A 15,483-nucleotide genomic window follows, 5' to 3' on the forward strand; every position below is an offset into this window, starting at 1 on the left:
CCAGCCCAGTGAGTCCAGGGACATAGAAGGGGTCAGCTTGACAGTGCTGATTGACCCGGTCCACTCAGACTTGCTCTGTTAATGTAGGTGTGGGTGGGTGTGTGCTCATCTGGTTTTGGAGCTGGAGAAACCCAGCCCTAGGGAACCTAGGTCCTGCAGGATAGCTCCATTGGGAGGAGACTTGAAGAAAGGGAGAAGTAGAGCTCCATATGAACACACAAGTGACACAAGCAGTACATTGATAGAATTACAGAATCCCCTTCCCCAGAAAAGTAACCTGAATAAATGAGCATATCCCAAAGTAATGGGCAAATCTGGTAACACCTGCCCCATCCAACCACCCCTTCTCCCTGTCCCCTGACTGCCCCCGGGACCCCTGCCCTTGACTGCTCCCTGCTACCCCTTCCAAGCCCTCCTCCTTCCTGACTGCTCCTCTGGAACCCCTGCCCCATGCCCCCAACCCCTATTCACACCCCTGCCCCCTGACCACCACCCTGGACTCCCTTGCCCTCTATCCAACTCCCACTGCTCCGTGCCCCCGGAACTGCACTGCATGGAGCACCGGTGGCTGGCGGTACTACAGCCACGCTGCCTGGCTGGAGCCGGACCACACTGACACCGCCACCATACTGCACAGAGCACTGGGTCAGGCTGGGCTCTGCAGCTGCACTGCCCCAGGAGCTCACAGCCCCGCCACCCAGAGCATTGTGCCGGTGGCGGAGCGAGCAAGTGAGGCTGCGGGGTTGGGGGACAGCAGGAGAGAGGCCGGGGGGATAGCATTCTGGGCCAGGAGCTCAGGGGCTGGCAGGATGGTCCCGTGGGCTGGATGTGGCCCACGGGCCATAGTTTGCCCACTCCTACTATATATGAACAAGTGTCCTTGTCCTTTTCCTTTTCCTTTTATTGTCCACTACTACCCCCATAATACACTCAGGTAAAAATTCCCACTACACATACCACATACAGATGTAATGATCTGTAGGAGGAGAGCCTTGCTTGAGAGGGCCTTGTAAGATCTGGCCAAGCAGAGCTGTCTTCCTACACACCTTATATACCAACCCAATTTAAAATTTGGGTATTCACTTAAAATAAATCCCCGGGAAATCTGTAATACCAAAAAGAGAGATCTGCCTCCCCACTAAAACCCATCATTTTTTTCAGTTGAGTTCAGCTAATACCCAAAAAGGAATATGAAACTTTCCTTTTTAAAAGCATACACCTTTTAAAAAAGCTGGAGTGTTGCAGTGTTTGGAAATGAATAATTAAGGGATCCAGCTAGTTTCTCACTATCAAGTAATCTTCTATCACTTGTTCTTACCCCATCCATCCAAAGCCAACATGGCCTTCAAAACATTTGGAAAAATATATTCAAAAGTAAACTCTTTGGGGCAGGGACCCTCTGTGTACAGTGTCTAGCATAATGAGGCCTGACCTAAGATGGAGGCTCTGAGCCAACTGGAATTAAAATAATGATAATAAATAACAATATTTACTGATTAGTAAGAGATTATAAAATGTTATGTTTTATTAAAGCGATCTGCTCCAATAATTTAGCCCTCAAGGAATTGTGATTTATCTGATCTTATACTTGTTACTGATCCAGGATAGCAGCCCTTCGTTTTTGGTTTTTATTTTATTTAATTTTTACCAACAAAAATGGGTGAAAATTGGTGGAAAAACTATTAATATTTTTTCTGGGTAAATATTGTGGTTTATTTTGGTGGACGGAAGGATGGGAGAAAAGTATTCAGTAGATAAATGCTTTGATGAATGGAATTCATTGTGGTTTGCTGCAAAACTAAAACAGAACTCAAAACACAATGCCATCTCTGAGTTCAATTAAACAATATATCGCTAATCACCAAATAAAACTTTTCATTTGAATGAACAGTTTACTGTTTAGACTTAGACCTATTAGCCTATAAATATTTACATTTAATAATTGGGCCACACCATTTGGAGCACATACAATCAATTTAATCTTTTCCTTCTGTTTTTTTTTTTAACTTTCAAATACTTCCTTATGTTTTGAAACATTCTGATACAGATTTTTATTTTCTTCCCATTTTAGTATGTCAGATCTTTAAAGCGTTATCTGCTAATAGCTTGAAATGTGTATGTGCTGGGTGTGAGATTCATCAGTACATTCAGATGTGCACGCACTTCAGAGTTTGTGTGCATGCCTGTTTGTTGTGTGTATCTTCTAGACTAACACATATAGCCTTAATTCAACAGGCAGCTTTGCATACACATGCAGACTAATATATTATCATAATACATATATCTCATGCAACATATTGTATTTTCCTAATAAAGCAAGCACTTTTTTTATAAATTTGAATGAGACAAAAATAGGGTGAAAATTGGAAAAAAATGAATAATACTTTTTGTAAAATCCAGGATTTCGTCCATAAAAATCAGTTTAAACTGAAAACAAAGAGATTTACACATTAGTGATGGAGGAATTCAACATTCTGCAGGAAAAGAAGGTGATTTTTTCTGCCAAGGTGATTTTATTTATTCATTTATTTATTGCTTTTTACAAAGATAGCGATATGAGGGGGTTGAGAGATTTGGTACGTTAGAAATAGTTCAGTTGGATATGGATTAATGGGCAGAATGCAGATGAAATGTTCAAAGTTCTGTGATAAATACATAAGTACAAGTACAATTTTTCATATTGGAATTACTGCCATTTATGTGGCCAAATTCTGTTCTCAGTCACACTGATTTAAATTAGGAAGTAATGCCATTAGGCCTGATTCTCTCCACATTTACATTGGTGTAACTCAAACTGGAGTAAGATATACTGGTGTAAGTTATTTTTTACTCCCGTAGAGAGTGTTTACAGTAGGGATTTATAGTAGTGCAAAGAAACCTATCATAGACAAAGCCTGTAGTCTAGAAATGCTACTGTAACTCTAAAACTCTGTGCTGAATTTTTAAACATGAACAAGTAGTAAGACACCCAAATTGTCCCTTTTCGTGCTGAAATGGGCACTTAATTGGGTAAGAAGGGAAATTTATGATCGTAAGAGCTGTTATGAGCATCTAGATATTCAGTTTGGACATTCTTTATGGTTGAAAATTGGGCTGTTTATTATTTGTGTATATTGGTCCACAGAAATATCTGCCACGTATAGGCACTTTACATATTTTTCACTTTTGGATGTGTGAAATGTTAATATATTTGATAGTATGAAAACTTTGTGCTACATACCTAACTGGAATACCTATCTTTATTTAGCTTCCCAAGGAACAGAGTTCTCACTTACTTGTTTGGTTTTCTGATGAGATCTTCAGGCACTATATATCGCCTTTCAATCATGATCCCTAATGTCGGTGATCATGTTAAAACATTTTGTGCCTTGAACGTTTATGATAGAAATATATTTTAGCTCTCTGATGAAGACATCACAAGAATAAATCATCAACTGCTTGACTTTGATTTAATAAGGAATGTGTGACATTAATTTTTCCTCATTGTTCTCAGTAGGTACAGCAGAAAATGCAGTTTAATCTTCCAAGCAGATTCAATCATCCTTCACTGGTGATTTATCATACTCTTGCTATCAAACACCGAGTGTGTTCTTTTTGGAGGAGGAAAAGATTGTTTTCTGAGAATCAGCTGACTGTAAAAACTTTATATGATTCTGAATTAAAAACTGATCTACATGATACCAGATTGGAGGTGTACCTATGCAAATGACTTGTTTATATGAGTCCAACATGCTGTTATTATTATGCCTTAGTGTAAGCAATTGCATCTTAGCTTTAGACTTTCTCTGCAGAGGGGCAAAAGGCTAATGCTGTCACAATACAGAGGGAGAGCCTTTTTAGTTCTGCAAATTAATAATCAAAATCATTTTTATTATAGGAGAATAAGAGCAATATGTTTTTGAAGCCCTCTAGTGTGTTCTGTGATACAGTGCTAACTGCATGCAGAGTTTGTGTCACAGAAATAATTTCTTCTTGTCATGGTATAATCCCCACTCTGAACCTTAGCCTCCAAAAAATGGGGTACCAGCATTAATTCCTCTAAGCTCAATTACCAGCTTAGTACTTGTAGCGCTGCCACGAACCAGGAATTCCAATGCCTGGTACACTCTGGTCCCCCCAAAACCTTGCCTGGGGACCCCCAAGTTCCAGACCCCCTGGATCTTAACACAAGGCAAGTAAACCCTTTCCCTCACCGTTGCCTCTCCCAGGCTTCCCCTCCCTGGGTTACCCTGGAAGGTCACTGTGATTCAAACTCCTTGAATCTTAAAACAGAGAGGAAAATCCACCTTCCTCCCTCCTTCTCTCTCCCCCTCCCAGACTCTGCCTGAGAGAGAAAGTAATCCTAACACAGAGAGAAAATTAACCTCTCTCTCCCCCTTCCCTCCTTTCTCCCCACCAATTCCCTGGTGAATCCAGACCCAGTCCCCTGGGGTCTCACCAGAATAAAAAAAAAATCAGGTTCTTAAACAAGAAAAGCTTTTAATTAAAGAAAGAAAAAAACAGTAAAAATTATCTTTGTAAATTTAAGATGGAATATGTTACAGGGTCTTTCAGCTATAGACACTGGGAATACCCTCCCAGCCTAGGTATACAAGTACAAAGTAAAATCCTTTCAGCAAAATGCAAATTTGAACTCCTTCCAGCCCAATACACATCTGCAAATAAAGAAAACAAACATAAGCCTAACTCGCCTTATCTACCTAGTACTCACTATTCTGGACATATAAGAGACTGTATCAAAGAGATTGGAGAGAAACCTGGTTGCACGTCTGGTATCTCTCAAAACCCAGAGAGAACAACAACCAAATTCTAACAGCACACACAAAAACTTCCCTCCCTCAAGATTTGAAAGTATCCTGTCCCCTGATTGGTCTGCTGGTCAGGTGACAGCCAGGCTCACGATCTTGTTAACCCTTCACAGGCAAAAGAGATATGAAGTACTTCTGTTCTATTAACTCTTACTTGTCTGTTTATGACACTTCTGTACCAAGTAAATGTCACTATAATGCAAAAATGAGCTAGTTCCTCATTACAGAATCTGAGTCAGAGTCAGTTATGATAATGGCCTAAAGGGGTCTGGACAAGATATACAGTGCTCTTTCCCCTTCCTACAACTATAAAATATGAAAAAATTACTCAAAGATGGTAAGATGCATATGACTCATGCAATTACATATGTTGTGGACTGTGTAGTGTTTGATCCTGTACCATGGAATTTAGTAAAAGCTTTGTTTAGACTTCCATAGGTGCAGGATCAGACTCTTACCAATTATGAACCCATTTCAACAAAGAACTTAACATGTTTTCAAATCCGACTAAAGTGAATGAGACATAAACATGTGCTTGACTTTAAGCATGCAATGAAATGAATAGGGACCAGGTGACATAGCATATAATGAAAGTACTGTAAATTAATTATAGCCTTTTCATTATTTTATATGTATTATTAATATTATAGTAGTGTCCAGAAATCCCAAGTAGACAGAGGCCATTGTTCTAGGTACCGTAAAACATATGGAAGAAATTATCCTTGCTCCAGTGATCTTACAATCCAAGACCCTGACCTTGTGGACATTTAAGCATGTGCATAACTTTACTCATGTGAGTAGTCTTATTAATGTCAATAGGACTACTCATGTGAGTAAAGTTTCGTTTGCCTAGTTTTTGCAGGATTTGGGCCTAAAGACAGCCACAGTAAGTGCATGTAACAACCCCATCTCCTTAGCTGCTAAGGGTGACATAGGCAAAAAAGTGCCATGAGCAACGGTAGTTTTGGAATATCCCTAGAACAAGCTTTGGTGATAACTCTTTAAAGTGGTTCACTAGCGATTTTAGTTGATCCATTACTCATCAATGAAAATCACGTCACTCAGGAGAGAAGATCTGTAGTACATATATGAAGAAATCTGCCTGCAGAATGCCCTAGTAAGTCTAGTACATTCAATAAATGAAAAAATAAACCATACCCCAGAATTTTAAAATAAGGAATTAAACTTTTCAATCATCTGTGGATGAATGAACAAACACTTTTATTGAGTGTAGTTTATTTTATGGATATTCTTCAAAAAATACTCAAAAATCATTCCCAGGTTAGACATTGTAAAGTGCTGTAAAATTTTTAAAATTATAGTGAGAGAATTACTCATTGAGTGAATGGAGGCACTGTGCCTGAAACAAAGATAATCTATTTCCATATCCTTTATTAGCCAAAGCAGTTATTAAAAGAATTTAAAACATATAATGCTGGTTTCATGTTCACATTAGCCCTACAGATTTTACTATATGACCAAAAAAAAAAAAATTCTGCTTTGATGAATGTAGAATCTCATGGTCCATTTCATTCATTTCAATTTCAAGAAATATTTTCTTGAATCCTATTCTCTTCAGAGTTGTTTTTTTTTAAAACTGAGTTTCACCTTACAGAATTTTAGTGTTGACGCTGAACCTGTATCTCATTCACATATGGTGAATAGCAAAGAAAAAAGCATTGCATAGTGTAATGTGCAGTCATCACTTTGCAAAAGACATATTTGCAGGATTTATACAGCAATGGTAGAGGGCATTGTGATACTTTTGATTTGCTGCAGGCTACCTAGGTTTTCACTTGATATCCATGTTTCTTAAATGATGGAAAAACTGAATTTTTTGTTTTATAATTCATTTTCACTTATAAAAAATTATGAAATTTAGTTATCTGTGTCCATTTGTTACTTTCTGTGAAGCAGCTGTTCAAGGAGGGGCAATTGTTTTAACTTTTTCCATCATGTTCAAGAAAGCAAGAGAAAACTAGTGTCATTTAATACATTTTCATCATGATACTATTATACATTTTCCACACTTCTGACTCTTTAATTAGGTAGGTCACTTAGAGTTGCTTCATTTGCTGGTACAGATAAGTTGAGGAAACCTCTACAGTTGTTGCTGCAGGGCCTGGCTCTAATGAACACTGTTCAGCAATATTATATGTCAGTTAGTGGATCAGTAAATAAAATCTTTGTTATCGTTTCCCATCCCAGAGGAGCCACCTTTCTAAAAAACATCTGCTGGCTACACCCACTAAGCTGAGATCTATAAATTATTTTGATGATTTCTGTGTTAGTAGATTGTAACTGTCTCTATAAATCTTTGGCACTAGACCCAAGCTGATCTCTCACTGAAATCTGGTTTATTATTATTTTCCAGATGAAATGAAATGTTACAGGCTGGAACCAGAAGTCCAGAGGGTCTTCCTACTGTTTTATCACTGAGTTTTGAACAAGTCTGCATTGGCAGGGGGCATGAACTAGTCACTTTAACAGATTTGTCCCATTTCAAAGTTCTGTGACTCTTTCCCTATTTAGTCAGTTACCATGTAAACGATAGACTCCAATCTCATGCTAGCTTCATTAGGACTAATCACACAGTTGAACACTATTCCATGTGAGCAAGGGTTGTAAAATCTATGGATGGAAATGGGTTTAAATATTAAGGCAGCACATATTCAAAGCCAACTTCTGCTCTTGGTTATATTGGTGTAAAACTGGTGTCAGAATTTGACCCAAAGTTTCTCAATTCATTGTGAAACTCATGCAAATTTGCATGTCAGTCGTGAAAATGACAGTGTCACATAGATGCAGTTCTGTTGGTCAGATATTCACAGTTCCATCACCCCTCCCCTCCAGGGCTGTACGCCAGTGTTGTTTTTTGAACATTTTAGAATCTTTATCTCATGGATATGACATGAAAATTTGTGACTAAACATATCCCAGTGAGTTATCTCATTTGAATATGTTCAAGCATGTGGAAACTTAACATAATACATGTAACTGATCTTACTGAAATACATGGAATAGTCCATGAGAGAGAGCACAGAGGGAACAGAAAAGAGAGAAGTCTTACTTCATGATGTTTACTACTGCTGATCAGCACATCTTAATTCAATTAAGATGTGTACCCCACAGCCTCCATTTCAATTTTCCCGTTTCCCCTTCTTTTAAGGCCTAGTCTGCATTGTAGAGTTAGATCAACGCAAGCCAGTTTACGTCAACCTATGTAAGTGTCTACATTTTGAACAATGCCAGCAACATGTATTACTATGGCTCACTATTGAAATGGTCTTTCAAAGCCTCTCTGAGCCAAATGGACTCCGCATTGAGCTCTTCTTATAGACTTGATATCTGGCTGCTCAAAATCTGCAGACAGCCTGGCAGAAACTTTCTTCCCCTTTGCCTCACAGATACAAAGGACACAGCAGGCAGCTGTAACTATTGGGATTTTTTTTCCACTGAGGTCCAAACTCATGAGCAGGCAGAGCCAGTGACCTTTCAAATGACCAAAGGCACATTCGATGGTCATTCTGCATCTGCTGAGCCTGTAGTTGAAGTGCTTTTGGTGCTGTCAAGATCACCTGTATATGGCTTCATGAGCCATGGGAGTAAAGGGTAGGCTGGGTCTCCCAGGATCACTATTGCCATTTCAACATCCCGAATAGTAATCCACCAGTGTGGAAAGAAAGTCCCTTCTTGTAGCTTTTTGAACAGTCCTGTGTTCTTAAAGATGCACATGTCCTACATCTTCCCATACCAGCCCACACTGATGTCAGTAAAACATCCCCAGTGATCCACTAGTGTTTGTATTACCATAAAAAGTAGCCTTTTCTGTTGATATACTCTATGGCAAGGCAGTCTGTTGCAAAAATAGGGATGTACGTGCCACCTCTTGCTGCACCACAGTTAGGGAATCCCATTGCTGCAAAACCATCCAGTATCTCCTGCATGTTGCCCAGAGTTACAGTCCTTTGTTGCAGGATGTGATTAATGGTCCTGGACACTTGCATCATAACAGCCCCTAAGGTGGATTTCCCAACTCCAAATAGATTCCCGACTGATTGGTTGCAAGTTTCCATGGAGCAATCACCACCCACTTCTCCACTGTTAGTGCAGATCTCATTTTGGTCTCACTGTGCTGAAGGGCTGGAGCAAGCTCTGCCCGCAGATCCAAGAATGTGGCCTTGTGTATCTGAAAGTTCAGCATCCAGCCTACTGCTCATCATCCCAAACCTGCATGACAATGCAATCCCACCAGTCAGTCCTAATTTCTCAGGCCCAGAACTGGCGCTCCACCATCTGCAGCTGCTCCATCAATGTTGCCAACAACTTTGAATTGTTTCTATGTTTCACAGCAACCTAGCCTCCAAGGACCTGGCATGTTCCCCATTCTCCTCTGGCAGCTCTGAAAATACTACAGGATCAGGTGCCTCGTGCTCTCAACACTCATCACAATAGTGCACAGCTGTGTAGGAGCCATCCTTTTGACACAGATGGCAGAGAATGAGAAGGGACATGTGGGTTCACAGGAATTCTGAGAAGAGGTACAAAACATTATGGGAAGCTGATTAAATTGTAGGATGCAGAACTTGGCATTATGGGACACTGAAATCATACTCCCAGTCACTCCTGCGTGACTCATTTTGGCCTCATGAAGCATTGCAAAACCTTCCCAGAACACCCTGCACTAGAGAGTGGCATAGCTACCCATGGCATACTGCTCTCTGCATCGATGCAAGCGCTTCTAGTGAGGATGCACACTGCCCACACAAGGAGCATAGTGTGGACATGCAAACACAATTTAATTACTGCAGTGGCTGTATGCCGGTGGAACTAAGGTAGCCTATTATTTTAAATGTAGACTTGCCCTTAGTCTTACTTATCTGTACCCCATATCACAGAATGATAACAAATGTTTCTATTGCAAACCTCTATAATTGTGTAACTTGACAAAGAGGAAAGAACCATTAATTAGTGTAAAGTGCTGGGCCTGCAGACACGAGGAGCCACTGAAACCAAGGGAGCCATTGTGTAACATCAAAGGACAAAAACTTGGTTGATTGCCATCACAGCTCACATAGAGAGGAGTCAGGCACCAACATTTATTCCATCAGTTTTCACTCTGGAGGAAGGGAATAAAAATGCTGGACTCGAAGAAACTTTATTCCTCTGCTGCTTGAACTCTGAGGGGTGAGGATTTCTAAGCATAAGCGAGGGACTTCTAAAGCATACATATTATAGGAGCTACTGTCATCTTTTAAAACTTAAGACTGTACCTCATTTGTCTGTGTATATTTACCTGCTTTAACCTTGTAAATAACTCAATTTCTTTTTCCTAATTAATAAACCTTTAGTTAGTTTGCTACAGGATTGGCTACAAGTGTTGTCTTTGGTTTGAGATCTGAATACAATTGACCTACATTAAGTGATTGGTCCTTTGGGACTGGGAGTACCCTGAATATCGTTGTGATCTCTCTCACAAAATCCAGCTTGCCTGGGTGGCAAGATAGACTGGAATGCCAAAGGGATTGTCTGTGACTCCGTAAGACTGTTATAGTGCTTTAGGAGTTCATACTTTTTATTGGGTTGGTGAAATCTAATTATAGAACATATAATCAGTTTAGGGTTTTTGCCCTGCTTCTTGACTCTGAGGTTGGTACTCACAGTCGTCAGCCATTCCAGAAAGCATAGATGTGGGTTTAAATGCATAAGGGTATATCTACACTGGATATGATGGTATAATTTCCAGCTTGGGTAGGCATACAGGCCCTAGCTCTGATTGAGCTAGTGCACTAGAAATAGAATTGCGGTCTAGAAGGATGGACTAGCTGCTCAGGGTATGTATCTAGGGTTCAGATGGGGTAGTTGGTCCCAGCTGCTCATGCTGCCATAGCTACACTTCTATATTTAGTGCATTAGCTTGATCAGAGCTAGCATGGGTATGTCTACACCAGCTGGAAATTATACACCCATCTCCAGTGTGGACATATCTTAAGTCACTTTTGAAAATGGAACTTAGGCTCTTATGTGATTTATGTGCCTTAGAAAATTTTACTCTTTATGTTTTGGATAATGTAAAACTAAGGTCTGGACAATCCGATTCTCATTATAGACTCCATGGCACACATTGTAAGAGTGGGGGTGTTAACTCTAAAGTCCTGGCCAGCTACTATGTTAGTTATATTCTCCATAGCTATATTATTCTGTAGTTTCAACCAAAAAAAATATTCTTAATGTCTAACTTTAAGCTGCTGTGTCGTGGTGGTGTACTCTGTTAAAATAGTTGCTGTATTTCACTCCAGAGGAAGCTGTATTTCAGAGCTGGGTAAAGTAATCCCTTTATAGGACATGTGTACATGTCTCTGTACACAGATATTGATCTATCTGTTGGTAAAGCACTTTGGGGTGAAAGCTGCTTTAGAAATGCAGGCTCTCTTTTCATTTACCACTTTCTAACCTTCCAAAATCAATGTGAATGCTGTAAACAGAAACTTAGTTTTTCACTTTCTTCTCCCTTTCTAGAAACAGGTAAGATTTCTTTCTTCTGGCCTTCATTAAGGGTCACCCAATGAAAACTTTAAAAGGCACATATAAGTTCTATGCCCAATTATGTGCACGGCTGTGATTTTTACCAGTAACATCTTTTAAAAAATGTTGCCTGATACATCAAAGTGTGTTTCATTGTCATTTAGAGGGATGATTTTCCTGTGACTCATATTCTTCTCTGATTATATAATTCTTATTAATGTTTTCCTTTCACATGTCTAAGTCAGTGGCTGTATATACAGAAGCAAATATTTCTCTGTGAATGTTAGACGTACATCACATAAAGAGAAGATACTGGAGCAAGAGCAGTTTAAAACACGGTAAGAATTTTTTTTTGTTCATCACAGCTAATCAGGAAGGCATTAACAACTCATCAGTGTCACTGTTCCAAGTGACTGAGGCAAATAGTAGTCCTCCAGTGACCTTAGGAAGATAGATTGCTGCTAGCAGTCAAAACCTCATTCTTATGAAGCAGTGTTATTAGAAAGCTGGGAGGAGCTCTCCCTGTCATAGGGGGCTGACAGGAAGCACATCTGCTATGAGAAGAGATTAATAATTACATTTTAGGGAGTTAATGCTGGCTTTTGTTCTTATGGAAGTCAATGGAAGTTTTGCCACATATTTCAGTGGTAGTTGCATCAGGCTCTTTACCATTTCACCAGTGTTTCCCCCTATATATCAGGTTAGGCAACAAAGCAAATGTAGCACTGTATTAAAGTAAAGTGCCAGTTCTGCTATAGTTAAGGTGAGCATCATTTTCTGTTTAAACGTATATAAAAACTGTATTTGCATCCAGCTGCATCATAATAGAGAAGAGTCATTGTGTGTCTTGGAGAAACAGGAGAAATAAATATAGATGTGCTGTCACAGAGACTTGGTATAGACTGACAAATCTTCAGGGCCAATTTCATTTTAATTGGTAAAAATATTGCATCATTTTTGTGTTTAAGAACAATGTAGGCAAAACCTAAATTGTGTGCAAAGGTCTGGTTCAAATTATATGTCAAAACAATGTATTACCAGACTGTGGTTGACATTTCACACAAAATGAAGGACATTACATTCATTATTCCTATAGCAACCAGAACTTGGTTATTGAGTATATAGCATTTGTATTACTGCAGGTAGTTTATATGTTTTCTGCCATTATGTACATAATGTGTTTAATTTATAATTACTGTGGACAGCATGACTTAGAGTTTTCTAATTGTTGCCTGTATGAAATACTGTAATTTTCCACTAATAAGTTTTTCTATATAATTTTCTTCCCTTTTGCTGCTGGTGGTGTTTAGCTGTTGTTTTTAAGGAGAACGTGAGAAAAAAGAAGGTTGTGGCATAATTTGATTCTGCAATTGTACATAATTCAAAACACACATGCAATTCAAGTTTCATATAGTCTGGGGCTGTCCCATGTCATCATAAAAATCTCATCCGCCCATTACTTTTAATAGCATTGGAAAGTGTATTGTCTGCTAGTCCTTCTGCTAGATCACAGCACTTTCAAATTTTGCATGCTGTGCAGTGAGCAGCACCTTCTGCAGTGTACAGATCTAGAGTGTGAGAATTTCAAGTGCATGTGTGGTCCAATGACTGAACTGTCCAAATAAGTATGTTAAGGAAATGTACATGACATAAAGAGGCTTGGGGACTATCAAGCATTGATGGCTGGAAGTGTTTGTATGAAATAGACTGATTGTGTATAGCTGCGTCTTTGATTTGTTCTTCGGCCTCAATTTTTGTCTTGTTAGGCATGGTTCCTGTTTTCTTGTGTTGGGGTGCCCTCCGGTGTTTATCTTCTGAACTGCAGGCTCTGTTGCCTCCTGGGGTCTGCCTAGCAACAGTGCCTTTCCCCTTTCTTCCTAGCTAATTGTTTTCAATGTAAAGTAAACCAGAAAAACCACTTTATTTGCATGTATATAGTGCTGGTAATGACTCTCAATGGGAGTGCTATTGTCACAAAAGACCTGTTTGTCACAGCTTAATGGTTCCTTGCTTAATATGCAAGCCAAAAACTGCCAGAGAGAGCAGAAAAAAAAATCTCTCTGGTTCCCTTTTAAAACCAAACTGTTTCACTCTGCTAAAAAGCCCCTAGCAGAGAAAAGAAAAATATAATATTCCTACTGGCTTCTGGATTCTATCTTTCCCATAAACGCTGCCACCATGTCATAACCTAGTCCCAGATTTGGACCTTAGCGTCCAAAATATGGGGGTTAGCATGAAAAACCTCCAAGCTTAGTTACCAGCTTGGACCTGGTACTGCTGCCACCACCCAAAAATTAGAGTGTTTTGGGGCACTCTGGTCCCCCCGAAACCCTTCCCTGGGGACCCCAAGACCCAAACCCTTGAGTCTCACAACAAAGGGAAATAAAACTTTTCCCTTCCCCCCTCCAGGTGCTCCTGGAGAGATACACCGAAGCAACCTCCGTGAATCTAAGCAGAGGGAGTCCACCCTCTGTAATTCCAGTCCTGGAAACAAAAGCACTTCCTCTTCACCCAGAGGGAATGCAAAATCAGGCTAGTAAGTCTAACACACACAGACCTCCCCCTGACTTCTTCCTCCCACAAATTCCCTGGTGAGCTGCAGACCCAATTCCCTGAAGTTCCCCACTAAAGAAAAACTCCAACAGGTCTTAAAAGAAAGCTTTATAGAAAAAGAAAGAAAAATACATACAAATGGTCTCTCTGTATTACGGTGACAAATACAGGGTCAATTGCTTAAAAGAAATATGAATAAACAGCCTTATTCAAAAAGAATACAATTCAAAGCACTTCAGCAATTATAGACCTGTAAATACAAAAGAACATATAAATCCCTATCTGATCTTTGGTACTCACAACTGGGAAACAGAAGATTAGAAAGCAGGAAATAGAAAAACTTCTCATCCGAGAGAGCATACAGGCAGAAGACAAAGAATTCAGACACACAATTCCCTCCACCCAGAGTTGAAAAAAATCCTGTTTCCTGATTGGTCCTCTGGTCAGGTGGTTCAGATTACTTCTTTCCAGGTGAAAGAGACATTAACCCTTAGCTATCTGTTTATGACAATAGCTTTGCCCAACTGAACCAGTTTACTTTGTATTTCACTGTATGATGCACTAGATAGTCATATCTGTGACATAAGTGTATACAGAGCATTGCATTTCCACACGTTGTTAATTTAAAGAAATGGCTGCTGGATTCTGGGCTCTTCCTCATTAAACACTCCCTGGATCCCAACTAAAAGTGGTGTTAGAGAACCAGGGCATGAACTCCCCTCTCCCTGGATTGGATGGTATTATCTTTTAATCTCTTAAAATATGTTTATTGTCTTTCTGTATATCTAAAATTACAGATGATTAATGTAAAGAAGTGTTTCTGCCCTTGGTTGTTTGCTTCTATTCTCATCCGATAAACTTAGATTAATACAAGTTGTTTTTGTTTGTTTTTTTTCAAATATTGTTATGAGGTGGAGGGAAACATTTCAGCTTCCAAAATTAAAGAATGAGAAAGATGAGCCTTTTGAGAGTAGTTCTGATACTGATTGAACAGATTCTTTATAACAGAGCTGAGGCAATTATCTCAAACCCTCTATATATACACATATTGAGCAAATTCAACTGTTTGAAATTATTATAAATTTCAATCAATTTTTGTTATCCCTCAAGATATCTTTTATTGTTTGAAGACTTCTCTTTGTAGACAAAATGGGCCTGATTCTCCACTCCTACGCATCTCATGTAGTAAATTGCACCTGAGTAAAACAGGGGTGCAATGCTACCATTTGAGAGGGTAGTGTTTTACACCCACTTTTCAGTGTGGTAAGTATCTATGTAAGGAGTGAAGAATCAAACCCAACATATTCATGATTTAAAATTACAAGAAAAAATCCTAATGGGCAGGCACAAGATGCTGTCTGACAAACATTTATAAACTGTTATTCCAAAATGAAATTCCTTCAGACATATAGATTGTATTTGTTCTCACCGAAGACTATTGAAATTATTAGGAGTTTTGGCACTAATTCATCAATGTACATAAGAACATGCCAATTTTAAGCAAGTGAATAATCTCTTTGACTTCACTGGGACTACTCACATGATTAAATTAGGTCCATGATGACTCCAGGCTTTTATGCACAGAGGGGTTGAAAGA

Source organism: Gopherus evgoodei, chromosome 5, assembly GCF_007399415.2.
Source record: "Gopherus evgoodei ecotype Sinaloan lineage chromosome 5, rGopEvg1_v1.p, whole genome shotgun sequence".
In the NCBI taxonomy this organism is placed as follows: domain Eukaryota; kingdom Metazoa; phylum Chordata; order Testudines; family Testudinidae; genus Gopherus; species Gopherus evgoodei.